Source organism: Canis lupus, chromosome 29 (genome assembly GCF_003254725.2).
Source record: "Canis lupus dingo isolate Sandy chromosome 29, ASM325472v2, whole genome shotgun sequence".
In the NCBI taxonomy this organism is placed as follows: Eukaryota; Metazoa; Chordata; class Mammalia; order Carnivora; family Canidae; genus Canis; species Canis lupus.
The window spans coordinates 20,753,287-20,774,607 of NC_064271.1; the positions used below are offsets into that span (position 1 = coordinate 20,753,287).

Consider the following 21,321-nt stretch of genomic DNA (forward strand, 5'->3'; position numbering starts at 1 on the left):
TGCCAGTACCACACTGTCTTGCTGATCACTTCTTGATTGGGCTTGGCTTTCTCAAGTCTCTTGGCAGCCTTGGGTAAATAAACTTATGTCCTTGGTGGTATCAAGATTTTTTCATCCCGGCTTATAGTCTTCTCAGTGGTGCTGAGGACTTTTTTTCCTTGCCTTCACTGCAACTGTCAATAACATTATTTTTTTCTCCTAAAGTTCACCATTCTTGGGCATCAACTTCATCGCAAGGCACACAGTGTGCACAGAACCAATTTGTTGAATAAATAAGATGGCAGAACACTATTTCTTAAAGCAATTTTTTATGCTTGCTCACCTGATAACACAATGCTGGTGTTTACATATTTAGAAGGTGTAGTGTGTGCTCTGGAGACCTATGGGCTGAGAGCAGCAAGATACATCCCTGAGAAGGGCTGATGATAAACCTGCCTCACACAGATATCATCAGTGGGGATCCCAAGCTCTAGGTTGGTGTGCAAGAGGAAGATTTGCTCTCTCTTATTCCACCATCTGTTGACTATGCCTCAGATAGCACTACCTGTGAGATGAGACCGGTCTCATTCTTGGTGCTGAAAAGAGTTGTCAGCTTAGGTTGTTTCATTTAACTTGCAACTTAACTCAAATATCCTAGCAAAATCTGCATTTAATTTTTCAATCTATTAATTCATTGTTTAATATGTCTTTATTGAGTGCCTGCTATATAAGGACAATAGGGAGGTCATATCCTAGTGATAGTGTCGGGGTTTACCTCCAATAGGGAAGAGAGAGACACATAAGTTAGTATAAAGGTACTGGTGCAATAGGGGTTCCCAGGGCTCAGAGAGGTCATACAAAGGGGTGATTGAATCAGAGAAGTTAAGGGAAGCTTCTCCGAGGAAGGTGACAGGAAGAAGGAAGACCATTCCAGGCTGACAGAAGGCATGTGCAGAATCCGTGCAGGAGGACAAAGACAGTGATCTCAAGGTGCTGAAAGAAGGCCGGTGTCCCTGGCGTGCAGGAAAAAAGCAAGAGGGTAGCAGGAGAAGGGGCTGCTGGGGTTTGTACCAGGTTAGAGGGATTTGGCTTGATCCTGGGAGTCATGGAAAGCCTTCAAGGGTTTTAAACAAAATGGTGATCAGATTTGCGCTGTTAGAACACCTCCTCGGATTGCAACATGGAAAACGGACTGGAGGAGGCTGGTGTAGATGCAGTAAATGAGGCAGGGGCTACAGTGGCCACAGTGAAAAATGAGGAAGAATGAATAAGACTGATGGTGGAAGAGATATATTCAAGAGGGAGATTTGAGAAATATTTAGTACGTTGATGTGTATTTTCCCAGGGAAAGCTGTGGAGAATGTGTGTGTGGTAGGATGTGATCCTTCTGTAGAAAACTGACAGTCTATTATACAGAAAAAAAGCAGGGGGTGGGGGAAGCACATTTGTAGCAAAAAAGCAAAATTTAAGAAATAATTGAAACAATAAACAAAACATTATAAATAATAACATGACAATAATAATAAGGGAAGAAAATAAGATATTGCTCTAGACAGAATGACCTGAATGCTCAAGGCACAAATATAATCCTACCTCACATGGCTTGTACTCGATACTAAAACTGAGTAGAAAAGTTTATAAAGTGGAGATTTTAATGTGATTCAAAGCTTTCTATAAATCTGCAGCCAGAACTTAATGTGACTGTTCATGTTAATTTTTTTCATCTGGGACTCCCCATTGCTAAAATATTTTGGAGGATAAAGGACTATTGCTATTCCTGAAAATAAAATCATTCCAGTCGACGTAAATAATTAGAGTCAACAAAAAAAAGTTATTTGAAGTAGTCAGCTTCTAGTGAAAACATTCCAAGCCCAACAAGCAATTTCGTTCCTGTGTTTATCCCTGGGACTCCATTACTGTACCACAGAGACACGAGTCTTCTATGTGTCTCTGCAGAGATTTAATTAACCATGAAGGTGCTTGATGGTGAGGAATCCTGCTTATTCATGGTGTTTTAACATCTATGAAAAGGAAATACCACGGTTTTCAGGTCTGGTCATGCAGCCATACGTTTCCATTCAGAAACACAACTGAGAGGAGGCATATTCCTTACATAAATAAACTGAAAATATGTTCTACACGAGATACCGAAATGATGGACAGTTACTGCTCTTAGACTGATCAAAATGGGTCAAATTAGTTTTACACATATATAAAATGAAATCAAATGCTGAATAAATGAAAATATGTAACGATACTACTCTGAGGCAAATATGTTAATTAGGGACCATCTTAGAAAGCATTTGAAAGATGAAATCATAGGCTCAAGTTTGACCAGTTGACTGCAATTCCAAAGTATGTGATATAGCTTTAGCTGCCCCCCCCCAGTGAAAAGTTATTTTTCAATAAGAATAGCCCCAATTTAGGTTAACTAGAGGGCTGGAAACGAAAGACAGAGAAGCCATATGTGCCTCAACCAACTGTAAAATATGAAACAAAAACTATAAATGTGAAGACTAGATTTCCAGCGCTTTCATCTTCTAAATGTATTTGAAGAAGGCACAATGCCATTTTTCAAATGGTGCCATGTGTTACCTGGGGGTAAATTTTCCCAGCACTGGATCCATTTTCAGTTGCACGAGCCAGCAACTGTTGTTTGTAGCCATCAGTTGGTCTAGACAGACAATTCTTTGGAGATTCATTGTCTTTTGATAGGTTTATCAGATTTTCACCCCCATCTTTCCTTCATACATTTCTATATCCTTCTGTCTCTCCTTCTTGCTCATATGATGTGACGACTCTTCCTGGCAAAGGTCATTCAGTGGCCTAAAGTCTCCCACGGCAGCCAAAAAAGCAGCAGAGAAAAGCAGTGGGTTATGTATGCTACATGCCTCCCAAACTTTCTTGTTGGAAATAATTTCTTCTTCACACACTTATATAAAAAATAACCACCCCCTACCTCACTCTCAGTTTCCTTAAATATTGAATAACAAGGAAAGTCAAGTGATCCAAGAAGAAAAGAAATGGAGTCGCCAGAAACACACTCTCCAGATGGTCAAGCACCTAGGTTCAAGTCCTCATTTTGTTGCTGTTGGATTGCAACCCTAGGCAATTACTGACCTTTTCACATTCATTTTCACCTGTAAAGGGGAGAGTAATTGTTGTGAGGATTACATTAAAAAAAAAAAAAAAAACAACCTAAAAAGTCCCCTGCACAATGGCTTGGCATGTTATAACCAGCTAATATGTGTTAGTTGTTCTTACTAAAGATCAGAGATGTAATCATTTGAACCTCAGCAGGGAGACGCTGGGAGCATGGCATATAAAACTCTGTATCTGTGCAAAAAATGATGCACAGATATTTATTTCCTCTGGCAAGCTTTATTTTGTAAGAGAACAACAACAAAAAAAGAGTTCTGTCAATAGAGAGGATTACTTAAAGAAAAAAAAAAAAGCTGTGAGAGCTTTAATCAAGTTGTGTTCAACCGTGGGGATGCTTTTGTTTATTTTCAGAGTAGGAGCACTGAGCTTTGGAAGTCCTGTCCTGCCGGATATGTGAGATATTTAAAAATCAATTGCAGAAACCAAAGCAGTATTGTTCAAGATGCATCAAGGGCTAGATTTGAACCACACGGTCAATGTAAATAATGTAAAGGCAGAAGTCACACTTTATGGTAAGTTGAACAAAACAGAAGGAGTAAGACAAGCTAATGAAATAATTGAAATTAGTGGAAAATAACCGGTTGACAGCAAGAAGTCCATTTCTGTAGACAGACCACTTAAGCTCTAAAAATATATACACATTCATATATGATGGCTACAAATGAGCTTGTGATTTTCCTCCGAAAGTATTTGAGCAGGAAATAAAACCTTTTTCCCAGTGGATGAAATAACAGTCCTTTCTGCCAATCTAAGCAAGGCAGATTTAAATTTTATATGTGTCCAACTGCTTGTTCCCCCTCAGCTAATAACCTGCATGCTGGAAACATTTCAAATGAAAGGGAGTTCACAGCCCCACAGCCCAGCTCTGAATATATCTACCATGCATGTAAACAAGTAAACCATTATGTTTCTTATTGAGATAAAGAATACAATGATAAGTGGAGACTTTCACAAAACAAAGGGCTTCCTATTGCGAGTGTGGATAATCTTCCAGAAAACCCTGTGTTTTGGCAAATCACACCAGATTAATCTATTAAGCATCTCCTTTCATTATCAAATTTCCGCTGCCTATCACAGTGGCTGCCTTATCAAGCACCCCTTTTTCAAAAGCAGCCCCATTCCTAAGATTTCAGATGCTGGCCTTCCCTGCTCAGAAAACAGGTGTCCCTACTGTTTGCAGGCAGCAAAGGTCCTTGCACAGAAGCCTGGGAAAGAGCAGGGCTATCAGACTCTGTTCTACCTGAAGGAACAGGTAACAGAAAACTGTTGATTCGATGAATAGAACTTAATTGGCACACATTAGCCAGAAGTGAGTGTTTTCTTTTTTTTTTTTTTAGAATTAAAATCCCCTACGAATTTCCTACTGACAAGAAGACCTTAAAAACGAAAAACATGAAAAAGATTGTTTTGTAGTAATCAAATGGACAGCTCCAAACTGTAACTATTCTTTATGGAATTCTTTGGTAAACAAAATGTCCATCCCACTTTATGCTTAAAATTAGGTATCACAGTTTATGACAGCCTCGCAGAGTTACCTATGGGGCTTAAGGTGTTGGCCAAATTGTCTATACCCAGGAGGAAAGGCATTTTGTGGCTCTACACAGAGCTAATATTCCAAGTCAATTAGTATGATGTATCAGGTTTTCTGGTTCTCAATGTCTCCACTTGCCAGCCTGTCTTCTTTTCTTACTTAATAAAACTGGGCATGTGGTTCCTGACCAGACCTTCTGTGTGCTAGGGGCCAGGGTCACCCACCAACATGGGGCAGTGAAACCGGCTGCTAACGCAAAAAAAAAAAAAAAAAAAAATTAGGCTTTCAGGGGGATGTACCAAAATATGCACACATAGCACCTGGTTGTTTATGTTACGGATAATATCTGTAGTAGAGGTGTGTGTCACGCTTGCAGTGAAATTTATTTGCAGATGGCCATTCCTGGTCACTTTGTTTTGCACGGTCGATGCCAGGATTTCTCTAATTTCTTCTTGTCAAGTCAGTACCTGGCAAGTTCTTGTCTTGCTGGTATATCTATGCCCATCTGCATTCTCCAGCAAGTAGAAAGACTTCATTCTCTGCTCTGAACTCAGCTCTTAAAAACTTGGCTGGTGTGTGCTTTACTGTAATAAAATAAAGGCATTCAGGAAGGCCACCGCACTGACAACCGGAAGATCCAGTCTGCCTGCAGCTCCCCCGCCCGACGGCAGGTCGGCTCAGGGATGGGTGCTGGCTCTGCAGGGTGGGGAGGAAGCAATTGATAAGCACATGCCTTTGTTTCCGGCCCTGTACAGCACCAGCTTTGTTTCATCTACAGATGATTAAATGGTCTACAGGGCAATTATGAGCAGGAGGAAGGAACAGCCAGCTCTCTCCAGGTTTCCTCAATCAGCATGATTGAATTTCTCAAAGGCAGAGAGCAGTAGCAGGAGCAGTTTCAATGACTTTTCCTGGAAAATGTTCGGCGGCTCAGAATTGAGCCTTTCATTTAACTACTCGCTGTTTCATTTTATTATGTGCAAATTGTGGCTTAATAGATTTACAGTCACTATAAACTCAATGGATAGGGTAGCCCAAGTGGCTGGTACCGTTAAAATGACTGATAAGAACCCAAGGAAAGGGACAGTTGCAAATTCTAATGGGGGTGGAATAAACATCGTAATAAACAGCATGCTGGCATCCTATGCTATTCCAGTCAAGGAGCACTGTCTTTATTACCCCTTATAAGAAGTAGGAAAATATAAGGTATTAGATTGTGTGTGTGTGTGGGGGGGGGAGCAGGATAATGGAAGACACGCTGGACAAAAGTTGAGCTAATTCATTACCATGTCACAGCTGAAAGGTAAAGTGCTACTGCTTACTTAAAGATACTAGCTTAGAAACCTACACTGGAAGTAAACACGTATATAAATACACAGTTTACAAAGTTTTGTTTAAGAAAATTGGTACATATTGGAGGAATTCCTTTCTTCCCTGAATATAAAATGGCAGTAAAACAAAACAAAAAACGTCACATCCTCATAGTCTACTACACTGGTTACTATTTCTGGGGCAGCATCTTTATCAGGGGTTTTTATCAACAACGATTGCAGCCAAATCAGAATCCCAACGGCTGTCTATTACCTAATATGAATGATATTTATAGACATGTTGAAATAATCTGTTACTCAAGCAAGCAGAGCTTTTGGAAATAACTTCACTAAAACTGTGCGAATCATTTGGGCAACTGGCTTAGGAAAAGAATCCCTGACTAGGTGTCAAAATACCTGGACACTGTTCCTGAAGCAGCATAATTTGCTGTTTGACCCTGGACTCTGTGACTCAGGCTTAACTTTGGACCATTGGGACTCAGGGTTCTCATCTGTTAAATGGGGTTCTATCTGCCCTGGTTGGGAAGATGCCATTTCGAAAGTCCAGAAAAGTGACTTGCTTTGACAAATAAAAATGGTATACAAAGAGCCTGCTCATGTAACAGTAACACTTTTTGTCAGAAAGACGTCACTGGATTTGGTTGTCCACGCTGATTGGTTGTTTGCCAATCATTAGGGGCACCTATAAAGCATTTGGATCATGACGTTAAAAATGTGGCCTAGGAGAGAAAGAATGTAAACAATTGAATGCGATAACATCTTTTACGTTATGACTTAAGTTTTCAAGAAAATCACTTCAGAAATGGCACACATTCACGATTCTGTAATGCACGCAGCTATTTTAAGCGTGAGCAGTCAGCACTTTAAAGACTAGTTTTGGAATGCTCAAATTCAGGGTGGTTAAGCCTGGACTATTTCATAATTAGGTAGAACAAAGTGAGTCCTAATTTTACATGACTTGTCAGAAATACACACAACTCAGTAAACACTGAATAATAAAAATGTCATAGGAACACTCATTGGGATAATATAATTTCTCTCGGTATCATTTAGACTAAGATAATCGTCTTGCTCTAAATTATATAATACAAGTTATGGTCAAATACCAATTTTAGGAATCTGAGTTTAAGCCACCGACTTACGTAAAATAATCTTTAAGTATTAAAATAATTTAAAAACTTTACTACAGAGTAATTTCATTTGACTAATTTATTTTTCCTATGAGTAAGTGTTTTCCAAAGGAAATCAATTTACTCTATTAGGGATTGGATTAAGTAATTAGCAAATTATTTAGTCTGCCAATTATCTATTGCAACTTTTAGCAACATCCGAACAAGAAGAGAAAGGATGTGAATTTCAAGTCCATCAGATTCCTACCTTTTTGAAATTGGTATGACTTGAAGCAGTAGGGGGAAAAAAGGGAAACTCTACTTTATATACTTCATGTCAGGCAGAGGACGTGAAGCTGATTTTAATAAATTTTAATTTATTACTATGCTTATCTGAAAAGGCTTGGCGTTCCATAATTCATTTGGAAATAGTAAGATGGATATGTGACCTAACCCAAATGGGGCCATGAAATAATTAAGAATTTGGGAATAAAGACGTGTTAAAGTGAAAAACAACTATACAGGAAGAGAAATATAAAAATGTTTGTTGAGGAACTTACTTTATCCACAGTTCCTTTGAATTGCACTCAAAATCCCCAAAATGTTTTTTTAGAATGTGTTCATACAGCACTTAAATATTAATATCTACATATATTTTCCTTTTGTTTACAAATTTCCCATCTTCCTAAAATCAAAGGGATATATTGTTACTCACCGAGTAACATCATTTGGAAAAAAAAAATCTCTTTATGATATGCCCTTGAAATAACATCTGTTTTGTATAATGTAGATAAGAGAACAGTCTTTAATTCATCCATCCACACGACCACTTAAAGTGTAAGAATATATAAAGTATAATATGATTTGCTGCATTCTTGTTGTGAAACATAATATGAAAATGGTCCAGAAGCTCCCGAATGTAATTTTAAAATTGCATAGACTTCTACACTTCATTAACAAACTACAGATGTATAGATAATAAGGCTCTTTATCAGAGAATATATTATTATACAGCTGTTAGCACAATGCAGTAAAGGAGACCAGTTGCAAATCTCATCAATAGGTCTAACCATTTTCCACCACTTGAATGAAAAGTGATAATGTATAGATCTCACAGTCATTAAGAACTTTCCTTTACTCCTTTAGGATTAATTTGCGTTGACCCAGAATTTTGTATTTGCTTAACACAAGCCATGGGTTACTTTGATGTTATCTGCTTCTATAAACAGTAATATACAGTCCTCTCCTGGGCTAAAACAGCTCTTATTCCAGTGAGAATTGACGGTATTAATCATTCTGAAGTCCAAGAGTGCTGATCATAAATTGTGTGTGGGGCCCTCACTTAGTACCTCCCCGGACTCCCATTCATCAGCAATTCCTCTTTTCCACCTGGATATAGAGTATATAAAGAGTAATTTATCTCAGAACTTGAGTTCTGTGATCTTCATGATGTCTAAGTGACACAAGAACCATTTTGTCAACAAATAAATATTTATTCTCCTACCTTTTGAAATAATGATCTAAATTATCTGCCATTTCTAAAGTCTGATTCCCTCAAGTGGCCAGAATGGAAAATGCATGTCTTGCCTTTTAAACTGCATGCATATGAAATAAACTGGAATGAAGGAAAATAAAAGGACTCATTTATCAATGTTAAAAATAAGAGACAGTAGTTTTAAATCACGACCAAAATATCAACACAGACTTATTTTTACCATATATTAAGGCTAAAAATGCCAGCCTACAATTTATGAACTCTCAGGCCCAGAAAAATGTCTAGAGAGCATTATTTTTTCTTTAATGCAAACCTGCAAAGATCTGCAGGAATATTTATCTGAAACAAAAATTGAACAAATAAGTCAGGTCAATACAAATCAAAAGAAAACACAGAAATAAACTTCGTTGCAGAGATATTATTAGCAAAGCTTCTGTTCCACACCACCCAAATTAGCTGATAAATTGAAGAGAGGGTAGAGTTTGGCATTTAATTTTTAGGGGAAAATAATGTCATGAAGTGTGGAATAAGATAGGCAACAAGAACAATAACCAGAAAGGATATTTAGAGGCTAGATGGGAATCTTTAATTCCAGGCTTATTTCTCCATACGACTTCATTTTGTAGCTTTTGGTATTTTCCATCACATAAGTGAAAGAGGGCAGACCAACGCACACAGACTCAAACTCTTGAACACAGAGACATTTCTGCAATATTTCTGGTTTCATCCTAAGTTTCACTTGGATTTGTGAATTTCAGAGTTCTCCCTGTTTCATTGCGAACATGTGGTTTTCAAATTTTGCTAGGTTCCAAACTTATCAGTGTGTGAATTTATTTTATGTTAAGCACCTTAAAAATCCAATCTTTGAAATGCCAATAGAAACAACAAAAACATAAATAAATCGTTGCAATGAGCCAAGAAGATCCAATTTAAGAAGGTAAACTTAAAAGATTTTTGCCAGAGTAAAAACAGAAATGATGAAATATTTTACAAACACAATCTTTTTCATTTTACTGAAACTATAAACTTCACAACTTTTTCTTATATGTGATCAAAAAGGAAAAAAGGGAGAGTAGAAATACGTGATACCTCAAAGTATTCTACACACTGCCATTTGACAGTCTCTCTTTTTTTAAGGTCTTATATATTTTTTCTTAAGGTTTTATTTATTTATTTGACATAGAGAATGTAAGAGTATAAGCAGGGGATGCTACAGAGAGAAAAGGAGAAGCAGGCTCCCTGCTGATTAGGGAGCCCAGCTGGGGGCTTGATCCCAGGACCCTGAAATCATGACCTGAGCCTAAAGCAGACACTCAACTGACTGAGCCACCAGGCACCCCTTAAGATTTTATTTATTTATTTTAGAGACAGAGCATGAGTAGGGAGGTGGGCTGTCAGAGGGAGAGGGAGAAAGAGAATCCCAATCCAAACCCACTCTGAGCTTGGAGCCTGGCCAGGGGCTAGCCCCTCGACCCCGAGATCATGACCTGAGCTGAAATCAGGAGTCAGGTGCTCTACTAACTGAGCCACTCAGGTGCCCCTAGACAGTCTTTTGGAAGAGTAATTTAGTTCGTGCAGTTTAGCTACCACAACTCAACTTTCTTAGCATTTCTGTGGTTCTTTATTAGATGGGCTAGAGGAATCTTGTTCCCATGTTAAAATATGTCTAGTTTGCCATTTGTGAACTGCATGGTTTGCGGAGTTGAATACTGAATGAATGATGAATCTAGAATAACACAGGAATTCTTGCTCCTCCCTAGGGCTGCACCCTGTTCCGTACAGGTCATAATCCAAATGATATGGAGGGCTTGCTAAACAGGGGCTCCTGTCTCCCCTAAACAGGGGCTCTGGTGTTTGACATCATTCCATCATTAGGGTTGACTCTTTTTGGATTCTTCTCTTTGACTCTGTTTTTTGCAAAGCGTAACTCCTAGGAGGTACAACACCTTCCATCCCAAAATGCATCCCAAAATGCCAGGATGAGAGAGAGAAGGCAGTAGTAGAATATTGCATGGTCTCTGTGCAGATCTCACGGTCTATTGGCTCCTCCTGCCCCAGCCCCCCATTTCTCTGACTGCTACCAGTGTCCTACATATATCTGAACATCTCACCCCATCTGTGATCTTCTACTGTCAGCTGCTCAGTGGCATAGACCTCCACACTTGCATGCACACACACACCATGATTTGTCTTTAGTGAACTTCTCATCATGCCAGCCTCCTTCACTGTTCTTTACCATTTCCTAACTCCTCTGTATGTATCTATCCTTTCACCCAGCAGTTCTCTGTCCTGCCTTTTTGCCTGCAAAACCCCTGCACCTCATCTTTCAGTATCCAGTTCAAATGACAACTTCTTAATGAAGCCTAAGACTTCATTCCTTTGTTATATACTCTTTTTTCAACAAATATTGAGTACTTCCTATGTGCCAAGAGGAGTTTTTAGGTATGGGGATATAATAGTAAGCAAAAATAGGCCAAATTTTTGAGAAGCTTAAGGTGTAGTAGGAGGGAGAAGTATTCATAAAACAATTATTCAAACAAAGAAAAAGCTGTACCTGTGTCAGTGCTGTAGAAGGGAGAGGTCAGGGAAGACTTCTCTGAATAGCTAATGTTTGTGCTGAGTGCCGAAGGGTAGATTCAAATTAACAGGTGAGAAGCAGGGGAACAAAAGAGTGTTCTATGCTGAAGGAATACCATGTACAAAGGCTGGCATGGGGGGAGGGGGGGAGAGGTTTACATCCAGGAGCAGAGTTGGGTTGGACACCAATTTCTTAGACACAACATCAAAGCAAAAGCATACACGTAGAATAAAAAAAAAATAGATAAGCTGGACTTAATAAAAATTAAAGCCTTCTGTACTTCAAAAGACATCATGAAGAAAGTGAAAAGACAACCCACAGAATAGGAAAAAATATTTACAAATCATATATTTGATATGTGACTTGCAGCCAGAATATATAAAGAAGTCTGAAAACTCAAGAACGAAAAGACAACCCAAATAAAGTGGGTCAATGATTTGGATAAATATTTCTCTGAAGAAGAGGTGCAAATGTCCAATAAACATATGAAAAGATGTCCAACTTTATTAGTTATTAGGGAAATGCAAGTCAAAACCACAATGAGATACCACTTTATAGCCTACGGATGGCTATAATAGGCAGGTATGAACAAGCATTGACAAGGATGTAGAAAACTTGGAACCTTTATATATTGGAACCAATATACATTATATATTAACAGGAGTATATGAAACTGTGGAAATTGCGAATTACTTTGGAAAATCATTTTTCATAAAAAGTTAAACATAGACTTACTATATGATCCAGCAATTCCACTCCTAGGTATCGACCCAGAAACAGTGAAATATATGTCCACACAAAGACTTGTATGTGAATGTTCATAGTAGCATTTTTCATCATATCCCCCAAATAGACACAACCAAATGTCCATCCACTGAGGGATGGATAGACAAAGCATGGTCAATCCATACAACAGAATACTATCCTAAAATAAAGAGAGACAGAGTACTGATATATGTTTATAACATGGATAAACCTCAAAAACATACTGTGTAGTGAAAGAAGCCAATCACAAAAGAACGCATATTATATAATTATATGAAATGTCCAGAAAAGGCAAATCTATAAAGATAGATAGTAGATTAAGGATTACCCAGGGCAGGGGTGGGGATTGGGACTGACGATTGACGATAAACAGATATGAAGTTTCCTTTTAGGGTGACGGAAATGTTTTAAATTCAGACTGTGGTGATAAACTAGAGTTTTTTTAATTCCACACTTAAAACAGGCCAAGTGTGATTTTTATGGTATATAAGTTACATCTCTTCAGAAGAATCATAAGCCTGCATGGCTGGAACCAGAGAGTGAAGAGGGACACCAGAGCTGGGTGATGACACTCCTGTAGGCAGTTGTACTAAGGTGCTTTGTTTTCAGCCTCAAAGGAGTAGAGAACTGTACAAGGATTTTAATCAGGGGTGAGTGGTTGTAATGATGTGACCGGATTCACATTTTAAAGGGCACAGTTAATGTGTGCAAGAAGCTTAGAGTTAGAGGCAGATTTTGTGTGTGTGTGTGTGTGTGTGTGTGCATGTATGTGTGCTCACCAAGTCAATCTGAGCTCACTTATTCAGTGTAAATCTATCCATTTGCCTGCATTTATTTACCAGTTTGCCCTTTCTTTTTTCTTTTTTTTTTTTTTTTTAAGATTTTATTTGTTTATGAGAGAGAGAGAGAGAGACAGGCAGAGACACAGGCAGAGGGAGAAGCAGGCTCCATGCAGGGACCCTGACGTGGGACTCGATCCTGGGTCTCCAGGATCAGGCCCTGGGCTGAAGGTGGCGCTAAACCGCTGAGCCACCCGGGCTGCCGCAGTTTGCCCTTTCTTCCTGCAGCACCACTCTAAGTTCTGGAAGGTAGGAATGATGTCTTTTTTAACCTTGCATTTCTAGTGCCCGGCACTTGTCTGGCATTCAGCAAGTTCTCAATGTTTATAAGATGAATGATGCTGAAAGAAGCAGAGGAACACGGGGGAAATTCAACCTCAAGTCTACCACTCTCTGCCTATCAAGATAGGCTGGTTGTCTTCAATCAGTAGCTCTGCAAATGGAATAGCAGTCTGATCTCTGATCAGAAGAATGCATCATTGTCATGCTGCTCACTTTATCCTAAACTCTTTTGCAGTCAATATTTTAGGCAAACATAAACAAAAATCTTCAGTGATACGTCCATATTCTCTGTGTGCCTACTGTATCTGTGCAAACATTGGCAGCAGAATTCTAACTTAGGTATTTTCCAGATTTTGTGTATTTTTAGCTTGGAGTCTTAACCACTGCCTTTAATAGGTTGAATGTGATTTGTCAAATTCAACAAAATGTTGGTAAAACTGATTATGCTATCTATACAATTGATGCATTGATATACTATGTACAAATATATAATATTTTTGGAGAGCGTCATATAATCGTACACCTTAATCCATTTTTAAAGGAAAGAAGGGAACAAGATGTAAAAGCAAAGCTAAACCAAAATGCCTCCCAGCCTATACCCTGAAGGCCATGTTCAGCCTAATCACCTACATTTCAAACACACTTAGGTGTTTTGAAAGAGAACTGAAATCCAGAATTATGACCACGAGACCCTAAACAATCCTAAACAAGAAATAAAAACTCTGTTATATAAAGGGTTATGAACAAAATCAAAAACTAACTAAAATACCTTTTTGAAAATTAATTGGTCAGAACTATTTCCTATCAACTCTTTCCTCACTTATTTCAAAGTCTCTGTAATGTGAATTTGGCAAAATCAAAGTAAAACTATGCAAAAGAAACTAACTGGCATCGAGTGAATCCCATGGCACATATCTCTGTTTTCTCTTCAGATTTTGCAAGTACCTCTGCTGGGGCCCGTACTCCTGGAACTGAAGAGTCTGAGCTCAGGGTAACATGCATCCTTACCTCCCTCAGTTACTGGTTGCCCTGCAGTTTTTCTCTACACAAGATTCCTGACCTACTGGGCATGGACAAAGCCTGAAAGACATTGTAAAGAATTTGCCCAATAACCATTTCAATCAAATGTTCGTTTAATGTTTTCAAAGTCCAAATTAACCAGTTATCTAGATTGATTGTTTTGCATTTGTATCTAGGGAGGAACTGTTGGTGGCGAACTTTTTTATTTACTGTAATAAACTGGGCAAAAATCTTATAGTATTGTTTCAGCTAATACAATCTTCTATTTCATGCATGTAGTCTGGCATTTTCAAACCAATTCACTGAATCTTGGAGACCTTTTTCCAATTTGCTTTTCTCATCAAGCTCTACCTACAAGAACTGCCTGGTGTTCAGCGTTTAGATGTTTTTGAGCAATTTTAAAGAAAAACAGCAAAGGAGGTAAAAATATGTTTCTTTCATGTTGCTATCACTCAAAAATAAAAGCAGATTTTTCTCAGACTAGAACCCTACCCACAAATCAACTTTGAGAAGCATCAAACAGTCATTTAATTTTAAAAGAAAATTTCTTAGAAAATTATATAAGCCATTATGATTGTTATTGCTAAACAGTTTGGAATCCATCTATAACATAGAATTTTTATAAGGTCCAGGTGCTGTTTTAAATATTTTAACTTTAATAATTTAGGTTATAGGTATGATATAAACCATCTGCATCTTCCTGTTTGTAAGCAGTGAATTTTCTTCTCACAGCTGGCCTGTACTTAAATTCTAGAAGCCAAGGGGGCAAACTAACTTACCCATGTGTGGTAGTCATCTTTTGTAATAGAATCTGAAATAAGAATATGGTGTGCAAAGTTGGGTAATGTGGTCCTAAACTTTAAAAAATATGTTTTACATTCTGTATAAACATCATCTTTATTGTGCATTTTAAACTCAAGTTATTATAGTTTAAATGTCAGGAAGCTTTTTATAAGGACACTGCATTTTAGATTACAAAGGCTCAATATTTTTCAGTTGTCCAAAAATTCATGTTTTAGCCAACCAGAGTAAAAAAAAAAAAAGAAAATCCATTAACAGGTGTTGAGAGTAGTCCACCAAAATGTGATAATATCTCAGGCTATTTGGTACACTTATGTACATTCTTGCATGAATGCTTATAGGTGTCATCGGAATAGGTCAAAGGGCAGAGGTGACACAGTGGGTCATGAAATCTCTTATGTTTTGAAGAAGGCAATTAGCAAGCTAAGACAACAGAGTTAGCACTTTCAGACACCTCATTAGTATCCAGGGAGAGAGTTAGTTAAGTTAAAGGGAAGTCAGAATGGTACTCACCAGAGTAGCCTGAGACCACCTTCAGTAAGTAGGAGACAAGTCCTTTGGAGCGGGATAATGCTTCTCAGGATGCAGTCAAGTATCGTGGAGAACAGTTTAAAAGAAGAATGACCAGTGACAGCAAAAGGAGCAAGGGCACTGCATCAGCATGCAGAATTGGTAGTAAGGCAAAAGTCACCAAGAATGGGAAGGTAGCAGAGGGGGGGAAGCAGCACTGGATGCCATTCTCTGCAATGTCATGGCACCCTCAAGGGTCCATCGCCATCCCACTAATCTTCCCAGTGTGTTTGGTCCGCAGATTCTCTTTCCGAGAGGTACTTATGGGTCCTTGGGTCAGATGGAATCGTGGGGCCCGCAGCCACTCTGCAGTGCTGAGACTCGTGTGCCTGTGTTGTCCTGCATTCATGCAGCTCATATCTCTGGATGCCAGACACTGCAATTTCAGGAGGGTAAAAACAAGGCTGTTAAGTAAGAGGTAATGTCTATTGGAAAGAACAATTCAGCGACTTTATGCGATGATGAGTTCTGGGTTAATTTTAACATGGCAGGGGAAAAAAATGATCTAGCCATGCACGATAAAACTACTTTGACAGCTCAATGGAAGTTTAGTAGGTAGGGGCTGGCAGCAACCTAAACACAGTCGGCTGCATGAAAAGAGAGCCAGGCATACGCCTACTTCTGGAGAAGCATGGATACCCAAAGGATAAAGTCACTACTGCCCAAATACCCTAGCAGAAGACAAGACCATGGCCATGGCCCGTGCGGTGAAGGACTCTGGCTAATTTAGGAACAACCAAGCCAAGTCATGTTATATCATCACTATATATGTATGTGCATGCACACATACCTGAACAATTTGGCTATTAGAAAATACATGATAAAATAAAATTAAGGATCGCTGATATCCCTTTAGCTCTGAAATTATTGCAAAATAGAGAATACATTTATCCTTAGGAAAAAAAAAACACTGACATTTTAATTTAGGGAAAAAAACCCCACCCAACTCAGTTTGATAAATATCCACATTTACTGAGCACCTACTATGAACAGGGTTGGTGCTACAAAAAGATGTACAAAATATAGGCCTTGCCGGGATTTAGTAAGGGGGAAATACCTACATGAATAACTAATTGTAAAATATGAAAAAAGGTGAGAGTGCTTTCAGTAGGGGTCCTTGCAAAATGCCAATAAGGTGTGGTGGAAGATGGGTTTATTCTACAGTATTTTTGTAAAATGCCAACACTGTATCTTCTCATATGTGTCACCATTGTGGTTAATGCCCAATCTATAGTAGAAATAACTGAAGCTGTCCAGTTCAGATCAATTCAGTCATTGTGGTTTGCAGTAGAGATACGTTAGGGCAAATCATCAGTTCAAGGTTTAGACTTAGTCACTGGAAAGGACAAACTTGTTATTGACCTTTCTCCTCTCTCAAGGACTTTGTCCCTCACCAACCTCAGGAAAAGATGTCTGGATGTCTGAATGTTGCCTCTGTTTCTCTCAGGTCTTTGTGGAGAGGTCTGTGTTTCTGGCCTCTATCCTACAGCACCTAGCCCCATCTACTGATGGGCAGTGCCAACATCTCCTGCTGTCTGAGCCATGGGTCTGAGCCAAGGAGGTCTAGTACTTAGCATCCACTGCTTCTCACCCTGCACTGAATTTATCCTAGATGTGTGCATAGGGACATACGTGCATGAGATCTCCTCTAAGCCAGATCTAAGGTATAGGGGATGCAGGTTGGTATATTAAAATTTCTGTCACTCTAAGTATTCCCCTCTGCCATGTTTTCATTTTCACAGCAACCCCAGATAGAAAGAGCAAATACTGTGAGGCTACTTCCTTCCAGAATTTCAGGAGGGAAGCAGGGCCAAACTCTTCTGCTCTTAGCATCCAAGACTGGATGGGACTCCATCATGGAGCTTCTCCTGCCCTTCCTAAGGTAACACCCAGAGGGGGGTGCCAAGAAACATACTCAGTTGCAATCTGGGTTTCTTTTCCCTTTAGCTTCAACATCCTCTTGTCAGACGTGGAAAGAGTGAGAAAAAAGCATCACATTCAGTATGCTCTCCTATCCGGTTTGGAGTAAAGACTCTTAAATTTAAAGAAGTGTGTGGAATGCAGGAAAAAGATTTATTCACATAAGACAAACTCTTGCAAACCAGAAGGTACTTAGTTTCGGACTCAGGCACCTGATTATTGTCTAATATTGCCTTCAGGTTTTAAATTGCATCTATTTTCCCTTCAAGCAATGGATGCCATAGACAGAGACCTACAGAGTTCTAGTACATTCCATCTAGCACATCTTTTTTTTTTTAAAAAAAGATTTTATTTATTTATTCATGAGAGACACACAGAGAGAGGCAGAGACACAGGCAGAGGGAGAAGCAGGCTCCATGCAGGGAATCTGACATGGGACTCAATCCCATGTCCCGGGTCCTCAGGATCATGCCCTGGGCTAAAGGTGGCGCTAAACTTCTGAGCCACCCCAGGCTGCCCCATCTAGCACATCTTTCTAGGTTTTCTTCCATTGTCTGAATTACTTTATAACTCTGGACGTTGTAGAAATTAGATACAATACAAATGATTCTTGTTATTAGAAATTCAAATAAATTTTGTCTGGTAGAAGTGAAATACATGAAATTAAGCATTAATCATTAATTAACTAATGCCCAATGACCAGTTTTGCATCTATTAGCAAATTCATTTGAGCATCTGTAATGGTATATACATGGATGTGGATTTAAATTCCACTTTATGTTGGTTATAACAGCTGTTTTCCTTATGTATTAATTAGTTAAGAAAAATCTCTGGGATATATTCATTCTATATTTGTATGAGAATCATGATTTACTTTTTGAAACAATTATTATTCAAGAATTTATTTTTCTTATTTAACCATTGAAGGAATTAAGTTTCAAAGAGACTCATCAGGGGATCCCTGGGTGGCTCAGCGATTTAGTGCCTGCCTTTGGCCCAGGGTGCGATCCTGGAGTCCCGGGATCAAGTCCCACGACGGGCTCCTGGCATGGAGCCTGCTTCTCCCTCCTCCTGTGTCTCTGCCTCTCTCTCTCTCTCTCTCTCTCTCTCTCTCTGTCTATCATAAATAAATAAAACATAAATCTTAAAAAAAAACAAAGAGACTCATCAAATTGCTGAAGGTTGAACAGGTAATAACAGATAGAAGCAAAATTTGAACTTCTGTATTCGACCCTAAACCCAAGCTCCTAAATTCCATACTGCTCCATGATTAAAACATAAAGAAATCTGAAAAATATCTTAAAGGTACCCAGATAGGTAATCTAAAAGTAAAAATTATAGAAGTTTCACATTATTCTTTTTATTATGTTTGTCGACGCCAGTTTTGTGCTTCTGTTGAGAGATAGTCCAAGTGTTTTGCATTGCAATTCTAAGGCAAAAAAGCATGAAACTCATTGTCACATGTGAAATTTTATAGACAGCACTCCCCTCATCCCAAGTTAAATGGCTGTCAGGAAAAAAAAACCTATGGCATTGCTGGATATATACTGGGAGATTTTTCAAAGTTCATTTTTATACTATGTTTTATGGAAAAACTATGAGTCATAACTATGAAGAAATATCTTCAATTCCTAGGCCACTTAATTAAATATATGGAGATGAGGGAAACTTTAAAAGTAGCTTATGTGGATCACTTACAATGGTCCCTGAAGAGGGTTTGGGTAGAAGTATTATCTCAGATTTATTTCTGAGTGAAAATTTCTAAAAAATAAAAACATCACCTATATTCAGATATAGAACAAAGAATCCTTTAAGAAAAACAGAGCAATATTTTAGCTAGGTCATTTGTCGACATTTCATAGTACAACAAATGGCACATTTATTCAACCACATTTCAAATAGATCTAGTTTGTAAAAAAATTTACAGTTACATGTTTCAAAAAATGTTGAACTTTGCTAAACAAGCCTGACCACATGTGTCAATTCATATTTTTAAATGAGTTTTGGAAAAATTCAAAGGGAAAATAAATGAATATTCCAAGAAACAAAATTAGTCCCAGTAAGGTTTTCCTGAAGGAATTACACAATCTGTTTCAGGAATTCTCTTAAAAAAAAGGAGTCTAGCATGCTTGATTTTGGATACGTGGTTTGAATAACTTTAGCGACATCAACTATATGCTATGCTACCTTTTTCGGCCTGATAGGAGAGGGGATATTGTGGCAGACCTTGGTGATTTTGATTGTCTCACAATCATTCTTCCTAGCTAAAAAATGAATCCAGATTTTATTTAGGTAGCAAAAGGAGTCCCTTGATCTTGGCAAAAGCACACTCCTCCTAGTCCCAGGGGGTAAAAGTCATGACTGGTTAGTCCATACTGGTAAGATAAGTTATGGTCATCTATGCCCGTTAGCCAGTTAAGGTGTGGGCATGATACCCAGTTTCATCAATGAGCTGTAAGGGAAATTGTCGGGACTAGAAAGTCAGACCTTGGTGAGGATAGGTGTTTGCTCTCAACCTTTTCTTCTTGCGTGGGAGGTGGGAACAAGGTCATGTTGACTGGAGCAGCAGCAGCCATTTTATGACCAAAAAGTAAAAAGCCAACATGCTGAGGACAGTAGGACAGAATGGTCAGAAAGCGAGTGGTATGCTAATGAAGTTACTGAGTTGTCCCACCAAACTGGGAAGTGCCTACCCCCCTCCAGACTTTATATGAGCTGCTTCAATGTCTTTATTATTTATGTTACTCTTGGGTTTTTTGAAAGCATTTCTAATAAGTTTTAGGTTTTATTTCCTAACACATTTTCACTTTTAATTTTCATGGCCTATTTTTCAATAGACCGAGTATGTTGGAACTTTGGTATCCTTGTTCATATCTTACTGAGAAAACCATTTTGTACTGTGAATAGAAATAGAAACATTGTGGGCATGGAACCAAATGTTACTATTTGTGTGCTAGTCAAGGTCAGGCTTAAAGTGAACTTCACACCAAAAGATCTGCCTCCCTCTGTTCCTCTCCTTTTGGCTCTCTTAACTAAGTAGGTGTCAGTGCCACCAGAATTTAGGGCCCCCACTGAAGCTGCTCCCTCTAAGCAGAGTCCCATGGCCTGGGCTCTATTATAGTTTCAAAGAGTGATTACTACAGTCTGATTTAGAAACATAAATGAGCAATAAACACTGTTTCCTTCCTCTCAAACATATTTCCCTTCTTGTCTAATATACAGAAATAGATTTTTATAATTTAAGTAACTTTGTGACTATCCTCTTATGATTTTTTCACTTAATATAATTTATAATTATCCATTTTCCAGTTTAGCAACATTTAAGTTAGTTCTGGATCTATTCTTGCCCTTCTCACCATTAACCATTGTCCCTTTTACTTCAGACCTAGATTTCTTAAAAACCCACACACAAATTTTCTAGGGTGGTGCTTGGTACTTAGCACACAGTAGGCAGTCAATAAGAAAATGAATGAGGTGTGTCCTTGAATGCTAAAGTGAAGGAATAGCACACTGCAATGTTAAATACAAACAACATTTATAGTAGGTTTTTCTTTTCTGATTGTAGCAGAATATATATTATAGAAAATTTGGTAAATATAAAAAGATACAATGATAGAAGTGCAAATTAAATTACCTCTTTTACCTATGTAATTATATATCTATATATATGTATATATCTCTATCTCTCTATATATGTATTTATTTTAATGCTTAACATGGATTTATAGACACAATGCCTATAAAGCTAAAGAAGCCTATCGTTAGAAAACTGGGCCATGGGGGACCATAGGGACGTTTATGTTTGGTCAGGTCTAGAAGTGTCTATGGGATTGCATTTCATGCTGTCCTGTTTGTGCTGCTCTTCCAAGGGCAGACAGTTTGCTACCTGTGGCTACTTCAGTTAACCACCTATTTCCAGTTGTCTTGGTAAATGGTTGT

At 38.4% G+C, this 21,321-nt stretch overlaps 1 protein-coding gene and 1 long non-coding RNA gene across 6 annotated transcripts in view; one reads left to right on the forward strand and one right to left on the reverse strand.

Annotated features, from left to right (window-relative positions):
* Positions 1-3,647, forward strand: part of LOC112678600 (uncharacterized) — a 46,834-nt gene extending 43,187 nt beyond the window's left edge. The window contains exon 4 of the long non-coding RNA XR_007407016.1: positions 3,493-3,647. This is a non-coding gene — a long non-coding RNA (uncharacterized LOC112678600). The remainder of the gene's footprint in view (positions 1-3,492) is intronic.
* EYA1 (EYA transcriptional coactivator and phosphatase 1) overlaps positions 1-15,884 on the reverse strand; it is a 420,890-nt gene extending 405,006 nt beyond the window's left edge. For 3 of the 5 annotated variants that reach the window (XM_025477983.3, XM_025477982.3, XM_025477975.3), the window contains exon 1: positions 15,406-15,884. The gene's annotated coding sequence lies outside the window, so the exon portion shown is untranslated. The remainder of the gene's footprint in view (positions 1-15,405) is intronic. The other 2 variants (XM_049103811.1, XM_025477986.3) reach the window with 2 other exon arrangements.
* Between the last annotated feature and the right edge of the window lie 5,437 nt (positions 15,885-21,321).